Genomic DNA, 20,172 nt, shown 5'->3' with positions numbered 1-20,172 from the left:
TATCTTCAAATCGCATTTGGAGACGTTTTAGACCATTTTGTGCATTTCTATGAAACTTTTCACACAAAAACATCAAAGTGCACACAATATCTTCAAATCGCATTTGGAGACGTTTTAGACCATTTTGTGCATTTCGATGAAACGTTTCACACAAAACAACAAAGTGCACAAAATAGCTTCAAATCGCATTTGGAGACGTTTTAGACCATTTTGTGCATTTCGATGAAACTTGGTTAAACAAAAATATCAAAGTGCTTAAAATCACATTTGAAACCGTTTTAGACCATTTTGTGCATTTCTATAAAACTTTTTACACAAAACATCAAAGTGCACAAAAGAGCTTCAAATCGTATTTGGAGACGTTTTAGACCATTTTGTGCATTTCGAAAAAACTTGTTAACATAAAAACATCAAAGTGCTTAGATTAGCTTCAAAACGGATTTGGAGACGTTTTAGACCATTTTGTGCATTTTGGTTAAACTTTTCACAAAAAACATCAAAGTGCACAATATAGCTTCAAATCGTATTTGGAGACGTTTTAGACAATTTTGTGCATTTCGATGAAACTTTTCACACAAAAACATCAAAGTGCACAAAATAGCTTCAAATCGCATTTTGAGAGGTTTTAGACAATTTTGTACATTTCGATGAAACTGGATTACACAAAACATCAAAGTGCACAAAATAGCTTCAAATCGCATTTGCAGACGTTTTAGACCATTTTGTGCATTTCGATAAAACTTTTCACACAAAAACATCAAAATACATACAATAGCTTAATATCGTATTTGGAGACGTTTTAGAACATTTTGTCCATTTCGATGAAACTTTTCACACAAAAACATCAATGTGCACAAAATAGCTTCAAATCGCATTGAGAGACGTTTTAGACCATTTTGTGCATTTCGATGAAACTTTTCACACAAAAACATCAAAGTGAACAAAATAGCTTCAAATCGTATTTGGAGACGTTTTAGACAATTTTGTGCATTTCGATGAAAATTTTCACACAAAACAACAAAGTGCACAAAATAGCTTCAAATCGCATTTGGAGACGTTTTAGACCATTTTGTGCATTTCGATGAAACTTGGTTAAACAAAAATATCAAAGTGCTTAAAATCACATTTGAAACCGTTTTAGACCATTTTGTGCATTTCTATAAAACTTTTTACACAAAACATCAAAGTGCACAAAAGAGCTTCAAATCGTATTTGGAGACGTTTTAGACCATTTTGTGCATTTCGAAAAATCTTGTTAACATAAAAACATCAAAGTGCTTAGATTAGCTTCAAAACGGATATGGAGACGTTTTAGACCATTTTGTGCATTTTGGTTAAACTTTTCACACAAAACATCAAAGTGCACAATATAGCTTCAAATCGCATTTGGAGACGTTTTAGACCATTTTGTGCGTTTCATTACACAAAACATCAAAGTGCACAAAATAGCTTCAAATCGCATTTGGAGACGTTTTAGACCATTTTGTTCATTTTGGTGAAACTTTTCACACAAAAACATCAATGTGCATACAAAAGCTTATTATCGTATTTTGAAACGTTTTAGACCAATTTGTGCATTTCGAAAAAACTTTTCACACAAAAACATCAAAGTGTATACAATAGCTTAATATCGTATTTGGAGACGTTTTAGACAATTTTGTGCATTTCGATGAAACTTTTCACACAAAAACATCAAAGTGCACAAAATAGCTTCAAATCGCATTTTGAGAGGTTTTAGACAATTTTGTACATTTCGATGAAACTGGATTACACAAAACATCAAAGTGCACAAAATAGCTTCAAATCGCATTTGCAGACGTTTTAGACCATTTTGTGCATTTCGATAAAACTTTTTACACAAAAACATCAAAATACATACAATAGCTTAATATCGTATTTGGAGACGTTTTAGAACATTTTGTCCATTTCGATGAAACTTTTCACACAAAAACATCAATGTGCACAAAATAGCTTCAAATCGCATTGAGAGACGTTTTAGACCATTTTGTGCATTTCGATGAAACTTTTCACACAAAAACATCAAAGTGAACAAAATAGCTTCAAATCGTATTTGGAGACGTTTTAGACAATTTTGTGCATTTCGATGAAAATTTTCACACAAAACAACAAAGTGCACAAAATAGCTTCAAATCGCATTTGGAGACGTTTTAGACCATTTTGTGCGTTTCATTACACAAAACATCAAAGTGCACAAAATAGCTTCAAATCGCATTTGGAGACGTTTTAGACCATGTTGTGCATTTCCAAAAAACTTGATTACACAAAAATATCAAAGTGCTTAAAATCACATTTGAAACCGTTTTAGACCATTTTGAGCATTTCGATAAAACTTTTCACACAAAACATTAAAGTGCTTAAAATCACATTTGAAAACGTTTTAGACCATTTCGAGCATTTCTATAAAACTTTTTACACAAAACATCAAAGTGCACAAAAGAGCTCCAAAGCGCATTTGGAGACGTTTTAGACCATTTTGTGCATTTCGAAAAAACTTTCACACAAAAACATCAAAGTGCATACAATAGCTTAATATCGTATTTGGAGACGTTTTAGACAATTTTGTGCATTTCGATGAAACTTTTCACACAAAAACATCAAAGTGCACAAAATAGCTTCAAATCGCATTTTGAGAGGTTTTAGACAATTTTGTACATTTCGATGAAACTGGATTACACAAAACATCAAAGTGCACAAAATAGCTTCAAATCGCATTTGCAGACGTTTTAGACCATTTTGTGCATTTCGATCAAACTTTTCACACAAAAACATCAATGTGCACAAAATAGCTTCAAATCGCATTTAGAGACGTTTTAGACCATTTTGTGCATTTCGATGAAACTTTTAACACAAAAAACTCAAAGTGCACAAAATAGCTTCAAATCGCATTTGGAGACGTTTTAGACCATTTTGAGCATTTCGATGAAACTTTTCACAAAAAAACAACAAAGTGCATACAATAGCTTTATCGTATTTGGAGACGTTTTAGACAATTCTGTGCGTTTCGATGAAACTTGTCACAAAAAACAACAAAGTGCACAAAATAGCTTCAAATCGCATTTAGAGACGTTTTAGACCATTTTGTGCATTTCGATGAAACTTTTCACACAAAAACATCAAAGTGCACAAAATAGCTTCAAATCGCATTTGGAGAGGTTTTAGACCATTTTGAGCATTTCGATGAAACTTTTCACACAAAAACAACAAAGTGCATACAATAGCTTAATATCGTATTTGGAGACGTTTAAGACAATTTTGTGCGTTTCGATGAAACTTTTCACAAAAAACATTAAAGTGCACAAAATAGCTTCAAATCGCATTTGGAGACGTTTTAGACCATGTTGTGCATTTCGAAAAAACTTGATTACACAAAAATATCAAAGTGCTTAAAATCACATTTGAAACCGTTTTAGACAATTTTGTGCATTTCGAAAAAACTTTTCACACAAAAACATCAAAGTGCACAAAATAGCTTCAAATCGCATTTTGAGAGGTTTTAGACAATTTTGTACATTTCGATGAAACTGGATTACACAAAACATCAAAGTGCACAAAATGGCTTCAAATCGCATTTGCAGACGTTTTAAACCATTTTGTGCATTTCGATGAAACTTGATTACACAAAAACATCAAAGTGCTTAAAATCACATTTGAAACAGTTTTAGACCATTTTGAGCATTTCGATAAAACTTTTCACACAAAACATTAAAGTGCACAAAATAGCTTTAAATAGCATTTGGAGACGTTTTAGATTTTTTTGTGCATTTCGATGAAACTTGGTTACACAAAAACATCAAAGTGCTTAAAATCACATTTGAAACCGTTTTAGACCATTTCGAGCATTTCTATAAAACTTTTCACACAAAACATCAAAGTACACAAAAGATCTCCAAATCGCATTTGGAGACGTTTTAGACCATTTTGTGTATTTCGAAAAAACTTTTCACACAAAAACAACAATAGCTTAATATCGTATTTGGAGACGTTTTAGACCATTTTGTGCATTTCGATGAAACTTTTCACACAAAACAACAAACTGCACAAAATAGCTTCAAATCGCATTTGGAGACGTTTTAGACCATTTTGTGCATTTCGATGAAACTTGGTTAAACAAAAATATCAAAGTGCTTAAAATCACATTTGAAACCGTTTTAGACCATTTTGTGCATTTCTATAAAACTTTTCACACAAAACATCAAAGTGCACAAAATAACTTCAAATCGCATTTAGAGACGTTTTAGACCATTTTGTGCATTTCGTGAAAACTTTTCAGACAAAAACAACAAAGTGCATACAATAGCTTAATATCATATTTGGAGACGTTTTAGACCATTTTCTGCATTTCGATGAAACTTTTCACACAAAAACATCAAAGTGCACAAAATAACTTCAAATCGCATTTAGAGACGTTTTAGACAATTTTGTGCATTTCTATGAAACTTTTCACACAAAAACATCAAAGTGCACACAATATCTTCAAATCGCATTTGGAGACGTTTTAGACCATTTTGTGCATTTCGATGAAACGTTTCACACAAAACAACAAAGTGCACAATATAGCTTCAAATCGCATTTGGAGACGTTTTAGACCATTTTGTGCATTTCGATGAAACTTGGTTAAACAAAAATATCAAAGTGCTTAAAATCACATTTGACCATTTTGTGCATTTCTATAAAACTTTTTACACAAAACATCAAAGTGCACAAAAGAGCTTCAAATCGTATTTGGAGACGTTTTAGACCATTTTGTGCATTTCGAAAAAACTTGTCACACAAAACATGAAAGTGCACAAAATAGCTTCAAATCGCATTTGCAGACGTTTTAAACTTGATTACACAAAAATATCAAAGTGCTTAAAATCACACTTGAAACCGTTTTAGACCATTTTGAGCATTTCGATAAAACTTTTCACACAAAACTTGAAAGTGCACAAAATAGCTTCAAATAGCATTTGGAGACGTTTTAGATTTTTTTGTGCATTTCGATGAAACTTGGTTACACAAAAACATCAAAGTGCTTAAAATCACATTTGAAACCGTTTTAGACCATTTCGAGCATTTCTATAAAACTTTTCACACAAAACATCAAAGTACACAAAAGATCTCCAAATCGCATTTGGAGACGTTTTAGACCATTTTGTGTATTTCGAAAAAACTTTTCACACAAAAACAACAATAGCTTAATATCGTATTTGGAGACGTTTTAGACCATTTTGTGCATTTCGATGAAACTTTTCACACAAAACAACAAACTGCACAAAATAGCTTCAAATCGCATTTGGAGACGTTTTAGACCATTTTGTGCATTTCGATGAAACTTGGTTAAACAAAAATATCAAAGTGCTTAAAATCACATTTGAAACCGTTTTAGACCATTTTGTGCATTTCTATAAAACTTTTCACACAAAACATCAAAGTGCACAAAATAACTTCAAATCGCATTTAGAGACGTTTTAGACCATTTTGTGCATTTCGTTAAAACTTTTCAGACAAAAACAACAAAGTGCATACAATAGCTTAATATCATATTTGGAGACGTTTTAGACCATTTTCTGCATTTCGATGAAACTTTTCACACAAAAACATCAAAGTGCACAAAATAACTTCAAATCGCATTTAGAGACGTTTTAGACAATTTTGTGCATTTCTATGAAACTTTTCACACAAAAACATCAAAGTGCACACAATATCTTCAAATCGCATTTGGAGACGTTTTAGACCATTTTGTGCATTTCGATGAAACGTTTCACACAAAACAACAAAGTGCACAATATAGCTTCAAATCGCATTTGGAGACGTTTTAGACCATTTTGTGCATTTCGATGAAACTTGGTTAAACAAAAATATCAAAGTGCTTAAAATCACATTTGACCATTTTGTGCATTTCTATAAAACTTTTTACACAAAACATCAAAGTGCACAAAAGAGCTTCAAATCGTATTTGGAGACGTTTTAGACCATTTTGTGCATTTCGAAAAAACTTGTCACACAAAACATGAAAGTGCACAAAATAGCTTCAAATCGCATTTGCAGACGTTTTAAACTTGATTACACAAAAATATCAAAGTGCTTAAAATCACATTTGAAACCGTTTTAGACCATTTTGAGCATTTCGATAAAACTTTTCACACAAAACATGAAAGTGCACAAAATAGCTTCAAATCGCATTTTCAGACGTTTTAGACCATTTTGTGCATTTCGATGAAACTTGATTACACAAAAACATCAAAGTGCTTAAAATCACATTTGAAACCGTTTTAGACCATTTTGAGCATTTCGATAAAACTTTTCACACAAAACATGAAAGTGCACAAAATAGCTTAATATCATATTTGGAGACGTTTTAGACCATTTTGTGCATTTCAATGAAACTTTTTACACAAAAACATCAAAGTGCACAAAATATCTTCAAATCGCATTTGGAGACGTTTTAGACCATTTTGTGCATTTCTATGAAACTTTTCACACAAAAACATCAAAGTGCACACAATATCTTCAAATCGCATTTGGAGACGTTTTAGACCATTTTGTGCATTTCGATGAAACGTTTCACACAAAACAACAAAGTTCACAAAATAGCTTCAAATCGCATTTGGAGACGTTTTAGACCATTTTGTGCATTTCGATGAAACTTGGTTAAACAAAAATATCAAAGTGCTTAAAATCACATTTGAAACCGTTTTAGACCATTTTGTGCATTTCTATAAAACTTTTTACACAAAACATCAAAGTGCACAAAAGAGCTTCAACTCGTATTTGGAGACGTTTTAGACCATTTTGTGCATTTCGAAAAAACTTGTTAACATAAAAACATCAAAGTGCTTAGATTAGCTTCAAAACGGATTTGGAGACGTTTTAGACCATTTTGTGCATTTTGGTTAAACTTTTCACACAAAACATCAAAGTGCACAATATAGCTTCAAATCGCATTTGGAGACGTTTTAGACCATTTTGTGCGTTTCATTACACAAAACATCAAAGTGCACAAAATAGCTTCAAATCGCATTTGGAGATGTTTTAGACCATTTTGTGCATTTTGGTGAAACTTTTCACACAAAAACATCAATGTGCATACAAAAGCTTATTATCGTATTTTGAAACGTTTTAGACCAATTTGTGCATTTCGAAAAAACTTTTCACACAAAAACATCAAAGTGCATACAATAGCTTAATATCGTATTTGGAGACGTTTTAGACAATTTTGTGCATTTCGATGAAACTTTTCACACAAAAACATCAAAGTGCACAAAATAGCTTCAAATCGCATTTTGAGAGGTTTTAGACAATTTTGTACATTTCGATGAAACTGGATTACACAAAACATCAAAGTGCACAAAATAGCTTCAAATCGCATTTGCAGACGTTTTAGACCATTTTGTGCATTTCGATAAAACTTTTCACACAAAAACATCAAAATACATACAATAGCTTAATATCGTATTTGGAGACGTTTTAGAACATTTTGTCCATTTCGATGAAACTTTTCACACAAAAACATCAAAGTGCACAAAATTGCTTCAAATCGCATTTGGAGACGTTTTAGACCATTTTGAGCATTTCGATAAAACTTTTCACACAAAACATCAAAGTGCACAAAATAACTTCAAATCGCATTTAGAGACGTTTTAGACCATTTTGTGCATTTCGTGAAAACTTTTCAGACAAAAACAACAAAGTGCATACAATAGCTTAATATCATATTTGGAGACGTTTTAGACCATTTTGTGCATTTCGATGAAACTTTTCACACAAAAACATCAAAGTGCACAAAATATCTTCAAATCGCATTTGGAGACGTTTTAGACCATTTTGTGCATTTCTATGAAACTTTTCACACAAAAACATCAAAGTGCACACAATATCTTCAAATCGCATTTGGAGACGTTTTAGACCATTTTGTGCATTTCGATGAAACGTTTCACACAAAACAACAAAGTGCACAAAATAGCTTCAAATCGCATTTGGAGACGTTTTAGACCATTTTGTGCATTTCGATGAAACTTGGTTAAACAAAAATATCAAAGTGCTTAAAATCACATTTGAAACCGTTTTAGACCATTTTGTGCATTTCTATAAAACTTTTTACACAAAACATCAAAGTGCACAAAAGAGCTTCAAATCGTATTTGGAGACGTTTTAGACCATTTTGTGCATTTCGAAAAAACTTGTTAACATAAAAACATCAAAGTGCTTAGATTAGCTTCAAAACGGATTTGGAGACGTTTTAGACCATTTTGTGCATTTTGGTTAAACTTTTCACACAAAACTTCAAAGTGCACAATATAGCTTCAAATCGCATTTGGAGACGTTTTAGACCATTTTGTGCGTTTCATTACACAAAACATCAAAGTGCACAAAATAGCTTCAAATCGCATTTGGAGACGTTTTAGACCATGTTGTGCATTTCCAAAAAACTTGATTACACAAAAATATCAAAGTGCTTAAAATCACATTTGAAACCGTTTTAGACCATTTTGAGCATTTCGATGAAACTTTTCACACAAAACATTAAAGTGCTTAAAATCACATTTGAAAACGTTTTAGACCATTTCGAGCATTTCTATAAAACTTTTTACACAAAACATCAAAGTGCACAAAAGAGCTCCAAATCGCATTTGGAGACGTTTTAGACCATTTTGTGCATTTCGATGAAACTTTTCACACAAAAACATCAAAGTGCACAAAATAGCTTCAAATCGCATTTTGAGAGGTTTTAGACAATTTTGTACATTTCGATGAAACTGGATTACACAAAACATCAAAGTGCACAAAATAGCTTCAAATCGCATTTGCAGACGTTTTAGACCATTTTGTGCATTTCGATCAAACTTTTCACACAAAAACATCAATGTGCACAAAATAGCTTCAAATCGCATTTAGAGACGTTTTAGACCATTTTGTGCATTTCGATGAAACTTTTCACACAAAAAACTCAAAGTGCACAAAATAGCTTCAAATCGCATTTGGAGACGTTTTAGACCATTTTGAGCATTTCGATGAAACTTTTCACAAAAAAACAACAAAGTGCATACAATAGCTTTATCGTATTTGGAGACGTTTTAGACAATTCTGTGCGTTTCGATGAAACTTGTCACAAAAAACAACAAAGTGCACAAAATAGCTTCAAATCGCATTTAGAGACGTTTTAGACCATTTTGTGCATTTCGATGAAACTTTTCACACAAAAACATCAAAGTGCTTAAAATCACATTTGAAACCGTTTTAGACCATTTTCAGCATTTCGATAAAACTTTCACACAAAACATCAAAGTGCACAAAATAACTTCAAATCGCATTTAGAGACGTTTTAGAAAATGTTGTGCATTTCGTGAAAACTTTTCAGACAAAAACATCAAAGTACATACAATAGGTTCAAATCGCATTTGGAGACGTTTTAGACCATTTTGTGCATTTCGATGAAACTTTTCACACAAAACATAAAAGTGCACAAAATAGCTTCAAATCGCATTTGGAGACGTTTTAGAACATGTTGTGCATTTCGAAAAAACTTGATTACACAAAAATATCAAAGTGCTTAAAATCACATTTGAAACCGTTTTAGACCATTTTGAGCATTTCGATAAAACTTTTCACACAAAACATTAAAGTGCTTAAAATCACATTTGAAAACGCTTTAGACCATTTCGAGCATTTCCATAAAACTTTTTACACAAAACATCAAACTACACAAAATAGCTTCAAATCGCATTTGCAGACGTTTTAGACCATTTTGTGCATTTCGATAAAACTTTTCACACAAAAACATCAAAATACATACAATAGCTTAATATCGTATTTGGAGACGTTTTAGAACATTTTGTCCATTTCGATGAAACTTTTCACACAAAAACATAAAAGTGAACAAAATAGCTTCAAATCGTATTTGGAGACGTTTTAGACAATTTTGTGCATTTCGATGAAAATTTTCACACAAAACAACAAAGTGCACAAAATAGCTTCAAATCGCATTTGGAGACGTTTTAGACCATTTTGTGCGTTTCATTACACAAAACATCAAAGTGCACTAAATAGCTTCAAATCGCATTTGGAGACGTTTTAGACCATGTTGTGCATTTCCAAAAAACTTGATTACACAAAAATATCAAAGTGCTTAAAATCACATTTGAAACCGTTTTAGACCATTTTGAGCATTTCGATGAAACTTTTCACACAAAACATTAAAGTGCTTAAAATCACATTTGAAAACGTTTTAGACCATTTCGAGCATTTCTATAAAACTTTTTACACAAAACATCAAAGTGCACAAAAGAGCTCCAAATCGCATTTGGAGACGTTTTAGACCATTTTGTGCATTTCGAAAAAACTTTCACACAAAAACATCAAAGTGCATACAATAGCTTAATATCGTATTTGGAGACGTTTTAGACAATTTTGTGCATTTCGATGAAACTTTTCACACAAAAACATCAAAGTGCACAAAATAGCTTCAAATCGCATTTTGAGAGGTTTTAGACAATTTTGTACATTTCGATGAAACTGGATTACACAAAACATCAAAGTGCACAAAATAGCTTCAAATCGCATTTGCAGACGTTTTAGACCATTTTGTGCATTTCGATCAAACTTTTCACACAAAAACATCAATGTGCACAAAATAGCTTCAAATCGCATTTAGAGACGTTTTAGACCATTTTGTGCATTTCGATGAAACTTTTCACACAAAAAACTCAAAGTGCACAAAATAGCTTCAAATCGCATTTGGAGACGTTTTAGACCATTTTGAGCATTTCGATGAAACTTTTCACAAAAAAACAACAAAGTGCATACAATAGCTTTATCGTATTTGGAGACGTTTTAGACAATTCTGTGCGTTTCGATGAAACTTGTCACAAAAAACAACAAAGTGCACAAAATAGCTTCAAATCGCATTTAGAGACGTTTTAGACCATTTTGTGCATTTCGATGAAACTTTTCACACAAAAACATCAAAGTGCACAAAATAGCTTCAAATCGCATTTGGAGAGGTTTAAGACAATTTTGTGCGTTTCGATGAAACTTTTCACAAAAAACAACAAAGTGCACAAAATAGCTTCAAATCGCATTTGGAGACGTTTTAGACCATGTTGTGCATTTCGAAAAAACTTGATTACACAAAAATATCAAAGTGCTTAAAATCACATTTGAAACCGTTTTAGACAATTTTGTGCATTTCGAAAAAACTTTTCACACAAAAACATCAAAGTGCACAAAATAGCTTCAAATCGCATTTTGAGAGGTTTAAGACAATTTTGTACATTTCGATGAAACTGGATTACACAAAACATCAAAGTGCACAAAATGGCTTCAAATCGCATTTGCAGACGTTTTAAACCATTTTGTGCATTTCGATGAAACTTGATTACACAAAAACATCAAAGTGCTTAAAATCACATTTGAAACAGTTTTAGACCATCTTGAGCATTTCGATAAAACTTTTCACACAAAACATTAAAGTGCACAAAATAGCTTTAAATCGCATTTGGAGACGTTTTAGACCATTTTGTGCATTTCGAAGAAACTTTTCACACAAAAACATCAAAGTGCACAAAATCGCTTCAAATCGCATTTGGAGACGTTTTAGACCATTTTGTGCATTTCGATGAAACTTGGTTAAACAAAAATATCAAAGTGCTTAAAATCACATTTGAAACCGTTTTAGACCATTTTGTGAATTTCTATAAAACTTTTTACACAAAACATCAAAGTGCACAAAATAGCTTCAAATCGCATTTGGAGACGTTTTAGACCATTTTGTGCGTTTCATTACACAAAACATCAAAGTGCACAAAATAGCTTCAAATCGCATTTGGAGACGTTTTCGACCATTTTGTGCATATTGATGAGACTTTTCACACAAAAACATCAATGTGCATACAAAAGCTTATTATCGTATTTGGAGACGTTTTTGACTATTTTGTGCATTTCGATGAAACTTTTCACACAAAACCATCAAAGTGCACAAAATAGCTTCAAATCGCATTTGGAGACGTTTGAGACCATTTTGTGCATTTCGATTAAACTTGATTACACAAAAATATCAAAGTGCTTAAAATCACATTTGAAACCGTTTTAGACCATTTTCAGCATTTCGATAAAACTTTCACACAAAACATCAAAGTGCACAAAATAACTTCAAATCGCATTTAGAGACGTTTTAGAAAATGTTGTGCATTTCGTGAAAACTTTTCAGACAAAAACATCAAAGTACATACAATAGGTTCAAATCGCATTTGGAGACGTTTTAGACCATTTTGTGCATTTCGATGAAACTTTTCACACAAAACATAAAAGTGCACAAAATAGCTTCAAATCGCATTTGGAGACGTTTTAGAACATGTTGTGCATTTCGAAAAAACTTGATTACACAAAAATATCAAAGTGCTTAAAATCACATTTGAAACCGTTTTAGACCATTTTGAGCATTTCGATAAAACTTTTCACACAAAACATTAAAGTGCTTAAAATCACATTTGAAAACGCTTTAGACCATTTCGAGCATTTCCATAAAACTTTTTACACAAAACATCAAACTACACAAAAGAACTCCAAATCGCATTTGGAGACGTTTTAGACCATTTTGTGCATTTCGAAAAAACTTTTCACTCAAAAACATCAAAGTGGATACAATAGCTTAATATCGTATTTGGAGACGTTTTAGACAATTTTGTGCATTTCGATGAAACTTTTCACACAAAAACATCAAAGTGAACAAAATAGCTTCAAATCGCATTTTGAGAGGTTTTAGACAATTTAGTACATTTCGATGAAACTGGATTACACAAAACATCAAAGTGCACAAAATAGCTTCAAATCGCATTTGCAGACGTTTTAAACCATTTTGTGCATTTCGATGAAACTTGATTACACAAAAACATCAAAGTGCTTAAAATCACATTTGAAACCGTTTTAGACCATTTTGAGCATTTCGATAAAACTTTTCACACAAAACATTAAAGTGCACAAAATAACTTTAAATCGCATTTGGAGACGTTTTAGATTTTTTTGTGCATTTCGATGAAACTTGGTTACACAAAAACATCAAAGTGCTTAAAATCACATTTGAAACCGTTTCAGACCATTTCGAGCATTTCTATAAAACTTTTGACACAAAACATCAAAGTGCACAAAAGAGCTCCAAATCGCATTTGGAGACGTTTTAGACCATTTTGTGTATTTCGAAAAAACTTTTCACACAAAAACAACAAAGTGCATACAATAGCTTAATATCGTATTTGGAGACGTTTTAGACCATTTTGTGCATTTTGGTGAAACTTTTCACACAAAACAACAAAGTGCACAAAATAGCTTCAAATCGCATTTAGAGACGTTTTAGACCATTTTGTGCATTTCGATGAAACTTTTCACACAAAAACATCAAAGTGCACAAAATAGCTTCAAATCGCATTTGGAGACGTTTTAGACCATTTTGTGCATTTCGATGAAACTTGGTTAAACAAAAATATCAAAGTGCTTAAAATCACATTTGAAACCGTTTTAGACCTTTTTGTGCATTTCTATAAAACTTTTTACACAAAACATCAAAGTGCACAAAATAGCTTCAAATCGCATTTGGAGACGTTTTAGACCATTTTGTGCGTTTCATTACACAAAACATCAAAGTGCACAAAATAGCTTCAAATCGCATTTGGAGACGTTTTCGACCATTTTGTGCATATTGATGAGACTTTTCACACAAAAACATCAATGTGCATACAAAAGCTTATTATCGTATTTGGAGACGTTTTTGACTATTTTGTGCATTTCGATGAAACTTTTCACACAAAACCATCAAAGTGCACAAAATAGCTTCAAATCGCATTTGGAGACGTTTTAGACCATTTTGTGCATTTCGATTAAACTTGATTACACAAAAATATCAAAGTGCTTAAAATCACATTTGAAACCGTTTTAGACCATTTTCAGCATTTCGATAAAACTTTCACACAAAACATCAAAGTGCACAAAATAACTTCAAATCGCATTTAGAGACGTTTTAGAAAATGTTGTGCATTTTGTGAAAACTTTTCAGACAAAAACCTCAAAGTACATACAATAGGTTTAAATCGCATTTGGAGACGTTTTAGACCATTTTGTGCATTTCGATGAAACTTTTCACACAAAACATAAAAGTGCACAAAATAGCTTCAAATCGCATTTGGAGACGTTTTAGACCATGTTGTGCATTTCGAAAAAACTTGATTACACAAAAATATCAAAGTGCTTAAAATCACATTTGAAACCGTTTTAGACCATTTTGAGCATTTCGATAAACTTTTCACACAAAACATTAAAGTGCTTAAAATCACATTTGAAAACGCTTTAGACCATTTCGAGCATTTCCATAAAACTTTTTACACAAAACATCAAACTACACAAAAGAACTCCAAATCGCATTTGGAGACGTTTTAGACTATTTTGTGCATTTCGAAAAAACTTTTCACTCAAAAACATCAAAGTGGATACAATAGCTTAATATCGTATTTGGAGACGTTTTAGACAATTTTGTGCATTTCGATGAAACTTTTCACACAAAAACATCAAAGTGCACAAAATAGCTTCAAATCGCATTTGGAGACGTTTTAGACCATTTTGTGCATTTCGATTAAACTTGATTACACAAAAATATCAAAGTGCTTAAAATCACATTTGAAACCGTTTTAGACCATTTTCAGCATTTCGATAAAACTTTCACACAAAACATCAAAGTGCACAAAATAACTTCAAATCGCATTTAGAGACGTTTTAGAAAATGTTGTGCATTTTGTGAAAACTTTTCAGACAAAAACATCAAAGTACATACAATAGGTTTAAATCGCATTTGGAGACGTTTTAGACCATTTTGTGCATTTCGATGAAACTTTTCACACAAAACATAAAAGTGCACAAAATAGCTTCAAATCGCATTTGGAGACGTTTTAGACCATGTTGTGCATTTCGAAAAAACTTGATTACACAAAAATATCAAAGTGCTTAAAATCACATTTGAAACCGTTTTAGACCATTTTGAGCATTTCGATAAACTTTTCACACAAAACATTAAAGTGCTTAAAATCACATTTGAAAACGCTTTAGACCATTTCGAGCATTTCCATAAAACTTTTTACACAAAACATCAAACTACACAAAAGAACTCCAAATCGCATTTGGAGACGTTTTAGACTATTTTGTGCATTTCGAAAAAACTTTTCACTCAAAAACATCAAAGTGGATACAATAGCTTAATATCGTATTTGGAGACGTTTTAGACAATTTTGTGCATTTCGATGAAACTTTTCACACAAAAACATCAAAGTGCACAAAATAGCTTCAAATCGCATTTTGAGAGGTTTTAGACAATTTAGTACATTTCGATGAAACTGGATTACACAAAAACATCAAAGTGCTTAAAATCACATTTGAAACCGTTTTAGACCATTTTGAGCATTTAGATAAAACTTTTCACACAAAACATTAAAGTGCACAAAATAACTTTAAATCGCATTTGGAGACGTTTTAGATTTTTTTGTGCATTTCGATGAAACTTGGTTACACAAAAACATGAAAGTGCTTAAAATCCCATTTGAAACCGTTTTAGACCATTTCGAGCATTTCTATAAAACTTTTGACACAAAACATCAAAGTGCACAAAAGAGCTCCAAATCGCATTTGGAGACGTTTTAGACCATTTTGTGTATTTCGAAAAAACTTTTCACACAAAAACAACAAAGTGCATACAATAGCTTAATATCGTATTTGGAGACGTTTTAGACCATTTTGTGCATTTTGGTGAAACTTTTCACACAAAACAACAAAGTGCACAAAATAGCTTCAAATCGCATTTAGAGACGTTTTAGACCATTTTGTGCGTTTCATTACACAAAAAATCAAAGTGCAAAAAATAGCTTCAAATCGCATTTGGAGACGTTTTAAACCATTTTGTGCATTTCGATGAAACTTGATTACACAAAAACATCAAAGTGCTTAAAATCACATTTGAGACCGTTTTAGACCATTTTGAGCATTTCCATAAAACTTTTCACACAAAAACATCAAGATACATACAATAGCTTAATATCGTATTTGGAGACGTTTTAGAACTTTTTGTGCATTTCGATGAAACTTTTCAAACAAAACATCAAAGTGCAGAAAATAGCTTCAAATCGTATTTGGAGACGTTTTAGACCATTTTGTGCATTTCGATCAAACTTTTCACACAAAAACATCAATGTGCACAAAATAGCTTCAATTCGCATTTAGAGACGTTTTAGACCATTTTGTGCATTTCGATGAAACTTTTCACACAAAAACATCAAAGTGCACAAAATAGCTTCAAATCGCATTTGGAGACGTTTTAGACCATTTTGAGCATTTCGATGAAACTTTTCACACAAAAACAACAAAGTGCATACAATAGCTTAATATCGTATTTGGAGACGTTTTAGACCATTTTGTGCATTTCGATGAAACTTTTCACACAAAAACATCAAAGTGCACAAAATAGCTTCAAATCGCATTTGGAGACGTTTTAGACAATTTTGAGCATTTCGATGAAACTTTTCACACAAAAACAACAAAGTGCATACAATAGCTTAATATCGTATTTGGAGACGTTTTAGACCATTTTGTGCGTTTCGATGAAACTCTTCACAAAAAAACAACAAAGTGCACAAAATAGCTTCAAATCGTATTTGGAGACGTTTTAGACCATTTTGTGCGTTTCATTACACAAAACATCAAAGTGCACAAAATAGCTTCAAATCGCATTTGGAGACGTTTTATACAATTTTGTGCATTTCGATGAGACTTTTCACACAAAAACATAAATGTGCAAAAGCTTATTTTTGCTACTCGGAGACGGCGGCGATTAACAAACTCATAGAATACTAAATAAAGATGCATACAACATAAGTTCAGGCTTAAATAGTTTATTAGTAAATGAACATTCGCCCATGTAAAACTGCACATAAAAGTCATAAGCAAATATAAGTTATATATAGCAATAATTTACCAATTCTAAGTAAGCACAACAGGGATGCTCAGAGAAAAATAGCCCTTATTAACTGTCTAAATATTGGGCGGGAGGGAGGGAAAATTTTCTTTAACTTAATGTGATCGTGTTAACAGAGAGCGTGCTTGATTAAAGAGGTCGAAAACCCGCCCTCTCCGTTCTCAAAATAGAATTGTGTTCCTAACCCAATTCTTAATTTTTGCTACTCGGAGACGGCGGCGATTAACAAACTCATAGAATACTAAATAAAAATGCATACAACATAAGTTCTGGCTTAAATAGTTTATTAGTAAATGAACATTCGCCCATGTAAAACTGCACATAAAAGTCATAAGCAAATATAAGTTATATATAGCAATAATTTACCAATTCTAAGTAAGCACAACAGGGATGCTCAGAGAAAAATAGCCCGCGGCAGGTGCCAAGGCACCGCCAAGAGCAGCCCACCAAAGTGCAGGAAACAAGGAAGAATGTTCACTTACCCAGTTGAAACTGAGATAAAAAATTAAAAATGGTTCTACCAGGACTTCCTGGAAAAATCTCCAAAGAGACTGATAGGTACAAAAATCACCATTAATACAACGATGCTCCCATGAAAGTATACGCAGATACTTCATGACAGTATGTTGAGCATCAGCACCTTCCACCCCAGGCTAATCCGAGGGCTCCACTACCGTGCACTGCTATGGGAGCAAATTTGTACTAACACATCGCCAATAAACAATACTGAAGAAAAAAAACGTAAATAGTCGCATGGATGTAAGTGATTTATAATGTAAATGTACATTTTTGTTAGTCATTACTAAGAGTTATGCTGTGGGGTCGGATATATCGCTTATATGCGTCGCTTTTCCATCTTCCGGTAGCTTTAATTTCTTGTTCGTCTGCGCCCAGGTCCCTAAGTTGCGTGGCCCTTCCGATTCTGAACGAGTGTGTGTTGTACCGGGTGTGGTCTAAGTTGGCGTGTGACGCGGCTTCTTTTAACGTGTGGCTTAAATGCTTCCTAAGTAGTGGATCTCCGGTTTGAAATATGAAAAATTTCTCCCGCGTCGTAGGCCTGATCGAATTGTAATCCTGTAACGCTTTTACCGGGCATAACATGCTGTTTCCTTTTTTGTTAATGCTGAAATGTTGGGAATCGCCCTTGTGGTGTTTGAAGGAATTAAATTGGAAGGTGACCTTAGCGTGTGAGATGGTAATGTCGCGAAGTTTTAGGACGTGTTCCGGATTATTGGTCCGTACCATTTCACTTGCCCTCGCACAAGCGTAGTAACAGGTGAGGAACAAAGCTTTATACAGTTTCCTTTCGTATTCGTTGCTCTTAATAAATTTGAGTTGAGCGAGAAGCTTCTCCATTATGGTAGTGGTAACCGGGTAAAGGCGTCGGCGGCGGCTGGCAACGTTGTATAGCTTCCCGGCACCTCTTGTGACAATATTTAACAATGGTATGTTAGTAGGGTCTGGATTGTTGGTAATTTTGTGCATGAATGCAATGGCACTTAGATACGTTCTTATGGTATTTTGGTTGAGACCTGTCCGAAAGAGGTGGCAGACGAATAGTGAGATGTGGGGTGGTGAGATAGGCATTTGATGTGGTAGGTGGTGGCTTTGTAGGAACATAAGTAAGGTTGACCACGCCCTGTTGTATGATTTTCTGGTTCCAGTCGTGACTGAAGCTCGTATCAGGTTTTCTTGAATGCAGCGAAGTTCTCTGGTAGCAGATGTGGTGGTATTGTTAATGGGTTTTGATGCATTCCGAATTGTTTGAGAAGTTTTTTTGTTACCTGTGAACGGGAAATTGCATCACTTAGTACATTTTTAATACCTGGCGGTTAGATGTATATTATGTGTAAGTAGTACTAATACTAACGGCCTGATTATGCGCATTACATCAGAATTAGAACTAGTTTTGTTGTTAACGTGATAGACATTGGGTAGGTTATCGGTGTTAGAGGGATGTTGTTGTTGATGGGTGTCGTGATTGATTTTTATCTCGTTTGCACAGGAAATATGGGTGTGGCCTGTCTTCGGAGCATTTAAAGCATTTATGAGAGAACTTACAGCGGTATGGTTGTGAGCACTTTCGCGTTGGGGTGTGGTATGGTTGGCAGTATCCAAGTGGTATTTGGGAATCGGTGGTCTTCCTGTTGAAAGGTGGGGTGTTAAAGCCCCGAAAATGACTTTGTGGGCGATAGCGTTGTAGCATTAAGTTGTGAATAAGGTCGCCCCGTACTGTGGCCCATGAGCATTTGGTATGTGCCCTAGCTCTCCGAAAAGCCTCATCGTATGACCGCCAATTTTGTGCGTTGTTTCGCATCATGATTTGGATTTGCTTTGCGTAAGTGAAAATGTCTTGCATATCTGCAGGGTGATAGCTTAGATGTAAGGTGGCGAAGTCGTAAAATGCCATGGACCATTCATGTTCGGTCAAGAATCGTTTTTTCTTTTTTGGCACCATTTCAAGGCCCCCGTTGAACTGTAACGCGAATGTATCGCTGTCGTCTGGGTTAACGATATCTGAGAACTCAACATATTTGTGGTCTTTAATTTTTATTTTTAATTTGTCGGAGACCAAAGCTCCGACCTTAATTCCCCCGGTATACCGGAGGGGTTTTGAGCTGCATCTCCTTCAACAATAGTATATGGAATAAATGTGTCTTTAGCTGGTGCTTGAGTGAGTGGCATGGTGGTAATATCTGATATAGTATTTGGTGTTGTGTCGTCGAAGAAGCGAGTGCTGTTTAGTTCTCCGTCATTAGCTATTGTAGTAGTGGTATCGGATATGCCTATATTAGACTCCCCACACTTACTCAAATTAGTAACTACCTCGGCCAATCCAGAAATCATGTGCTCCATTTTGTCCAGCCTTTCCGAGACCTCAGCGGAAACCGCCGAAGCGTTACTTTTGTCAGTATTAGCTGTACTGGTAGAAGCAGTGGTAGGGAGCTTTTTCTTCTTAGCTAGTTGTTTAGGTGTAGTTTGTGCTTTCCTTTTAGGTGCACCAGAAGCCCCAGAAGTGTTGTTGGATTGTTTGGGTGCTGTTTGTTGTTTCTGTGTCTTACGTGCTGTCCGTTTGGCCATTATGAACCCCTAGCAGAAATCGGTATAAGAAGACAATACAAAATGTTAATAATGTTTACCAAACGTAGTGTGTATTGCCGTTCGAT

Source organism: Antedon mediterranea, chromosome 4 (genome assembly GCF_964355755.1).
Source record: "Antedon mediterranea chromosome 4, ecAntMedi1.1, whole genome shotgun sequence".
NCBI classification, from domain to species: Eukaryota; Metazoa; Echinodermata; class Crinoidea; order Comatulida; family Antedonidae; genus Antedon; species Antedon mediterranea.
The sequence above is the reverse complement of the archived record's forward strand: the minus strand, read 5'-3'. Positions refer to the sequence as shown.